Source organism: Eutrigla gurnardus (assembly GCF_963514095.1).
Source record: "Eutrigla gurnardus genome assembly, chromosome: 19".
Lineage (NCBI taxonomy): Eukaryota > Metazoa > Chordata > Actinopteri > Perciformes > Triglidae > Eutrigla > Eutrigla gurnardus.
In genome coordinates, this window is record NC_139930.1 from 12,393,689 (window position 1) to 12,402,024 (window position 8,336).

Consider the following 8,336-nt stretch of genomic DNA (forward strand, 5'->3'; position numbering starts at 1 on the left):
GGAAATTAATTCCATTATTAAACATGCTGCACTTCAGAAATTTCAATTACGGACAGCAGCATGAGGAGGAGGAGAAAGAAAGTAATGCATGAATATTGCATTAAGCCAAGAGAGTAATCACGGCCGATAGCTACAGAAGTCAAGTGTCTCGAGGTTCATTTATATACATGACTTGTGGACGGATGGCCACTACAGACAACAAGTCCATTTATGAAGTGTACTTATGCAGCCATCAAGAATTGAAATGAATGGAAGTGGTGAAGAATGTGACAGCCGAGAGCTCCAAAACAAAAAGGGCCACTCTGCTTAATGGGGTTAAGAGGTATAATGGTCAACACGACGAGCCGGCGGCTCCGTTTGCACCTGAATTAAAACTGCTGACCTGTCTGCTTGTTACAGCAAGAACGTATGATGCAGAGAAACATTTTGTTTCCACAGTCACACCGCCTGTTATCATAAAGTAAATGAAATTCTCTTTCACAACACAAAGTGTTGAAATAAATGTTCAAGGTTTTTTTTTTTTAAGATGTCTTTTGGGAAATCGGCAAAAGCATAAACACAAGGGAACAAAGTGGTGTGTTTTTGACCCCGTAGAGGACAAACACTTACCACTGTTAATTTCCTCGCTTGCCATTTCCACATGTTTTGCGGACTTGAGCAGTCTTTCCAGTTGGGTAAAATGTCCCTTGTTGCCATCGAGCCATGAGTCTGAGAGGAAAAAAGGTCAAAGCAATTTATATGTGACACACAGAGTTTGATCGCTTTGTCATCGCCTCGGGGGCCAAACCTGCCGCTCTCATAAGTACGCCACACACACACACACACACACACACACACACACACACACACACACACACACACACACACACACACACACACACACACACACACACACACACACACACACACTGATGCATGAACAACACACACACACCAGCCACCATCTGCATGAAAATGTGAGGAAACCATTTCTGGTTGCATGCCTTTGATGTGTCTTTGTGTTTGTGTGTAAAACAAGGTGAAAACATCATGTTGCAGAGGTTAAATAAAGGACTGATCTTAAGATTTTATTATTATTATTTATCCCATACATCATTTCCTACAATTATATATTGATTTTGTAAATATTTGATTTTGTTTTGCCATTTACTGCTAATGTACATTTTTTATCAGTGTACATCGGATGAGCCACCAGAGATAACAGATGTCACATTTAATAGACAAACTAAAATGTTGGTTTTTCAACAAAGTTGTTTTCAAGGTTAAAGCTTAAGCTGTGACAACAACGTGTAGAGACAAGCATCTGTAATCAGATTTTAAAGAAATTATTTGACAATTAGAATCAAATGTATGGAATAGCTTTACGATGTATGGATGTATCTGATACAAAAAATATTCAGTAAAAGAAAAATACATTTCAAATAAAAAATATTGAGAAAATCTCTAGCAAACCATATCACAACATGTAAACACTATATGTACACAGCTCGATGCTAATAAAGTGAAGGTTTTAGTCGAGGAATATTAAGGCAGAATATTCAAATTGGCCATTTGGGTACATCTACCATGTTCTCAGGTAACTGTAAAACTCTTTGTCGCTGCTATTAATTCCCCCAAAATGCAACTGTTTTTGGCTTTGTTTCAACCTCTATATGTTCCCATTGCAATGAAATCATTACCCATCGGTGTATATGACCAGCTCAGGCCTGTATTGAAGCTCCATGCCTTTAGGATGAGTGTAGTACAACGATTCATCCACTAGATGAGACATAGGCAGTGTTTTCTTATGGAAGGCTGAGGCTCATCTCTGCTACAGGATGGCCTCAATGCCATGCACATTAATACAGAAAAATTCAGAAAAATTATCCAGAGACACTGGAGTAGCCATAATGACGTGTCGTTTCCGTGCGTAGCATGAATTGGCAAAATCGCTATAGCACATAATAATTCAGTTAATTTAATTGTAAATGATTATGAATTTTTAGCTGTAACGTGAGTTTGCAGAATTAATGTTTAACTCAGTGTTTCCTTGTTGTGGGCGTTCAGGTTCAGCCCTAGTAAACCTGCAATCTCTTGGTATAAAAACATTTGAGGGACTTGCATTTAAGTAATTCTTTCATCCTTTCCACACCATCCCGTTGGTGCAGACTCCTTCAAGTCAATACACGGAAATGTCAAGATAGTGGGAGGCAGGAAAAATGAAGACCTCAGGTTGGGTGGTGGCTGAGGCTTGTCTGCTGCAAGTGTTCTGTAATAGATGAAATTGTCCAGATGTGTCATTATTCATTGTACACATCTGCTTGGGTTACAGGCAACAAAGGGAAGATGGGTGAGTGGGAAAGACTGGGAGGCAGTAGCTGCCCCCATGAATACCCATCATTCCAATTCCACAGTGATTTATGGAGAGTCTTGCCAAAGCAGGGGACAAATGACCTTCACACATAGTTATCAGAGGAAGATATCAGTGGACAGGGATTTACGTATCACATCGCTCTTCGTCCCCAGGACCCCCTGTCCAGGCTCTGTGTGTGTGTGTGTGTGTGTGTGTGTGTGTGTGTTTTGTTGACTAAAAGTGACATTGAGCTGGTCCTCGGGGCAGAGGCGCACTACTGGTTGCATTCCGTGTGTGCAAGTCTGTCTGCGTTTGTGTTGTGACAGCTACAAAGAAGAGTCGGCACTAGTATTTGGAAGTCCAACTGGTTTTTACAAAGTAGACACGATGTCCTCTGCAATGAAAATGATGACCTATCGTATATCATTATCACACAGTCTGCTCCCTTTCAGGGTGTTTAAATGAAATTACAGTGCAGCACCCGGACACAGAGCTAAGCTGTGACCTTGTCTGCAGTACTACTAAAACTCAAAACTGCTATTATTCTCTAATAAATGGAAGACTTTACAACAGGATAAGTTCACCCAAATCACAAACATTCCTTTTCTTGTGTTCTTAGGGGTTTCTAACCGGGCAGATGGTTTTATCTGCTACAATCTGTAGGTTTTTGCCACAACTCCAACACAATAGGAATGAAATGGAATAGTATGTGCTTCTCAGATCACCAGAACATACAGTACGTACAAATACTATTCAGCAAAATCCACAGACCTTGAAGTGAAAGTGTCGAAGCTTTTGTCATCACTTTTTTCTACATTTTACTTTTTTTTAGTGTGTAGTTTGTTGCATGTGTCGCCGACATATAATAAAGACCTTTTTTCTTTTGAATGGCAGGCACTAGTCAAGGTTAAAATATAACAAATCTATATTTCACCCAAAAGTAAACATAAAGATTGAGCATTTAATTAACTCTTAATATAAAACATTGCTTTGTTTATTGTTGATCATTTTGGGTTTAGACTTGCTATTTTATGGACTATGAAATGTAGCATTTAATGACATTACATTCATACACAAGTACATTTTAGGTACCCCACTTTTACTTACTTAAAACATTGTGTCAAATTGTAGGCTGATGACAGCACTTTAATATGCATTTCTTCCCAATATATGTTTTTTTTGGAACACTTGAACTGGAACGGTTGAAACCTGCATAATTTGCATCCATATTAACTTGCAAGCAGTCTTCTTACTTTTACAGTCTACTACAGTGTTACGGTGTATATTAAAATAAAAGGGACACCGGGACAATGATCTATAGTTGTGCCTGAAACTGCCAATGAGTTCATAAGAACAAAAGTTGCCGTATGTTCACATAAAATGCAATAATGGTTAAGTGCTATTAAATTCTCATGACATCACAGTACTTGATTTATATGAAGTAGCTAACCAAATTAAAAAGAAAAGGCTGGAATAAACTAGTTAGAAGAAATAAAATATGTAGAAATGTTTTTCCACTCATTGCTTGATCTGTTTCCTGGTCTTGAGACCTTTAGCATAAACCACAGTAGTCGCCAGGACCGCCTGGACTCCCTCATCCAGGTGACGCAAAGCCTGGCACTAACTCCGCTTCTGTCTCTAGACATCTCCAATATTTTTTCAATCTTTATAACTACATTAAATGGTGCTAGAAATCAGTATGTCCCATTTGTCAGACCGTTTTACTGGCGGCTCCTGATGCTTCAGTCCACAGATCACGAACCCAATTAAATCAGGCAATTTGTGTTAAATTTATAATGCCAGGGCTGCGCTGCCATTGGCTCAGAGCTCATCAGGCTTCACCTTTATCACCTTTAGTAGTGCAGTCTGGTCCCTCAGAGGTCTCTGGTCATTTTTGTTATTGTTCCTTTTGATTTATTTCCCTCATAGCGCAGAACGTGGCCAGAGACTGCCCCACTGCCCACTGAGAGTAAAATAAACTACGGCTCCATTATGAGCTCTCTTATCCTGCGATGACAGTATTATGAAGGAGGAAGATATACTGACTTCAACTGTAGGAACTCAAAGAAGTCAGTGGAAGAGGACACACGATACGCAGTAGATGCTTTTGTACCTCGGTTACTATGAAATATACTGTCATTAATATCACAGCCATTTTTAACTTTATTATGTATGTGTATGCGTTTATTTTACTTGGTAACCTGCCCTGAAATGAACACATTTATCAGTAATTTTTCACATTCCCCATTGATTGCCATACGATAGCTGTCGAGGCAGCGCTCAGAAGCAATCTCATGAATACGAGAGTTATTTTACAAATACTAAGACAGTCTGTAACCGAGGAGGGGCGGAGACTATGCCGTTGTTTCATTTCAAGCCTGTCAGTCTGACTGATGACTTCTGGGCCTCACATCATCTCTCTCTCTTTCTTTTCATTGTATTTATGATTTGAAGTAGAAGACTTACAACAGGAAGGTCTGAAGAGTCTCCTGCATTTTTTTTAAAATCCTTCTTTCACTTTCATCTGCAGGTAGGGCCTTTTTGTGCTTTTTGAAGGACATATGCATTTAAACAAAAAAACAAATAAGTACCTTTTTAATCTTTTTTATTTTCTATTTGTGTATGTTTCATAGTCGATAACTTCCAAACATATCAAAGCATACCACAGTGTTTTAGATCCATTCCCAACCCTTGAGGCAGTTATTCAAGCTTTTTTTATGCACTTCAGTGAAGACACTGCATGAAAACAAGAGACTTGAAGCATGCTTGAGATAGCTAAATCCGTCACAATGAAGTTAATTTTTTGGTTTTGTGTTTCTCAAAGCTCCATTTCCTCCAGTGTGACCGTGCATATATTTGAGAAGTTTTGCAAGTGTGGCAAATTCACATTCCTGCAAAGTTTTGATATCTCAGAATCGGCTGCTGAACCTTTTTGTATTCATGTAAGTAAAAATCAGTTTGGTGTCTTTTTAAAGAGGTTATTTTATTCACAACAATAAAACTGAGTTCATTGTCCACTATGATGGATAACCAAACCCAAACAAGTTTCAGGAAAGTGTTACTTTTAAAGAAATGAACTGATGCCGAAGGCTGCCTAGAATACTGGAACATTATTTCTAATCTATCAGAAACATGGCCTAAAACACTCGTATGGTCCCTTAATTTGTTTAAAAAAATGTTAACATGCTCAGTCATATTCAGCTTATCCTTCAAATAACATTCTGAAAATAATTGTATTCATTTAATCTTGTATCAAGACTTATCAGTCACACCTACACTCTCCCCAATGTCAGTCTGTCCCGTGACAGAAACATGGCACATTATGCTGCAGCTCTTTAATTTGTCCCCAGACAACATTAATGGGATGTGATGGTCCATCGAATTCTTGTCCTTCTAGTTGTCACCTCTCTGGTTCCTTCTAAAAGCCATACTGTCTGACATTTATTCTTCCGAGGGGGAAAGTCCAGAAGAATCCATTCACGGAGTGATTAATTGTCTAAAATCAGGGCTTTGTGTGCAGGAATAACGTGAATTCAAAGTAAAAAAAGTAAAAATACTGCAGGCCACAGTGTTGTCAATGTTTGTGTGTTTTTTTTTTATTTCTTTTTTTATTTTCTCCTCTCAAGCAAGAGTAGATCGAAACCCAAGTTTGCCACCGCGGTAATGTTATGCAAATCAGAGCAATCCCCAAAGTCACAGGGGAAGCATGTATTCTATACAGAGCTGTCAGATGAATAATCACACATGAGCACACCCATTTACTTTTTTTATTGGCAAAATAAATAGAAGATGTTAAGTCATTTTAACACACACACACACACACACACACACACACACACACACACACACGCACGTGCACACACACCAACATGTGTGTGCACCCAGCCGTTCACACGCGTGCCGACTGAGGCGTCGCATTAAAGGAGGTACCCATCTGGTAGCTGGTGCTAGTGTAGCACTCGGCGGGCCCTGATTTCATTATCTCAGCGTGTTCTCCGTGACCCGGAGAAAAGTGACATCTGATTTACCTCAAGATCAATTTGTATGTAAATCAGTGAGAAACTGGAGGGCAATAGAGGGGCGGCGTAACAAAAGCTGTTTTTGAGTCTGCGAGCAGGTTTGTGAGGTTTGGTCGCCCCACAGAGACGCTAATAGAGCTCATTTAAGTAATGGGACCCTTTGGTCCAAGGGGCAGAGCCTCCACAGAGAACATACTCGCGTTACGTTCAAGACCAGCGTGCGAGTTTGAAATTCATGTTATTTGCCGTTTAATGCTCACATAATAGATCCATCGCAAGGGCATGTCAGTATATTACTAAAAAACCACTATGTGGCATCTCGGAGTGCTGAATGCGACAACGTTGTGACCTTCTAACCAAACGGATGGCATCAGAGGTCACATGCTAATCGCTCCGACGTCCTGCCAACTGGTTGTTGCCGCCGTGTCACCGCAAACCAGACTTTGCCGACACTAAAGCCCCCCTCAGCGTGGGCCGTAAAACATTACAGCCACTCTGAGGGAACACATTATATCTATGGATGATGAACGCCTCCGCCGTCTCCGATGTTTTGGTCAATTTCCTCGTCTTTGATTTGAGACCCCGAGCGGGCTCTCCTGAATCTTAATGGATCACATAAGAAGTGTCAGTCATCGCCCGGAGGCTTCCTGCTCCTGTCTGCCTCCTGCTGAGTAAAGCTGCATTAGCTCATCTTTTCATTACTGGCTCACACTGATGCGACGACCTTATGTGACAGTATTGTTCTACGACATTTTAATACTTTGGGCGTGAAATCTGTGGCAGAGACAACGCTCTTGACGTGCTTGTTTGAATTCCCCTTTTCTTCATACTGCTGAGAGCAAATGTTTTACCCCTGAAATCTGTTACTTAAAGCTTAAAAATGTACATTTCTGATTAGAAGCGTGTGTCTTGTCACATCTGGATCTGATGGAGGGTCAGGTGATTGATATTTAAACTTAAGAAGTGGTCTGTGCTGACTGACCAGCAGGGGGATTTAGTTAAACTGTGTCTAAATGCTGTTCTAGTGTGAAAATATCATTATTGTTTTTCTTGAAAAGGTTGTCCAAGGTTCAACTGGCTCCGTTTTTCTTCCAGATTGAGTGGACTTTTCAAATATAGCACAAAGCCATAACTGGCTTAAATTGCATTATCCGTATTTATTACACTTTTACATGTGGACACGTGCGCGCACGCCAGCATTCCACCTTCAAATTGTCATATCAAATATGAGCGCAGGACTGCCCCGCAAAATTGCATCTATAAATTATGTTGAAGGTAGTTTCATTTTATCTGCAAAGCGAAATGGCCTCGCTAGCCAATCAAAGTCTGCCAATCCCTGAGACACAGTCGTATAAAAGCTCTTTCTATTATTAAATGGGTATATCATCTCGGGCCGACACTGACAGTTGAGATGACAATGGCTGCATCACTCACAAAACACCTTTAATTTCTAAGCGAAGAAGAGTTGCTTCCTGTCACTCACCGTGATTCCTGATGTTTTTCCAATGGAAAGTTGGTTGCTTTGTTTTCTGGTGATGGTGAATTAGCATTTTTTTCTCGGACTCGGTATCAATAACCATAAATTATTATTCATCATTAGTGGTGGTATGAAGCAAACTTACTGCCGCTGTGCATTAAGAGAGGATGTAAAGTACCACGAGGCTGTTAAGAGAATAATGTTGGGGTTGGATGGTTTCTTTCAACATCATTTTGTTCATCTCAAAGCTTTCTGATGCACATCTGCTTCATTTGAATATCCACTTTATCATATAGAGCAGAACACCTCGGTGCATGGTCGCAGCCTCACTACGCAGCTTCTCGGGGCCCCAAATGGAGCACACCCTTCCCTCTGCCATTGTATTAGGCTGTTCTGTAGAGCTTTACAGAATACAGGCATGGTGGACCATGTCCTCCTCAGGCCATTTAACTCCTCAGGTACCACTCACTCTCCTCAGCCCAGGGGACGTACCAGTGCTCCATGGCTG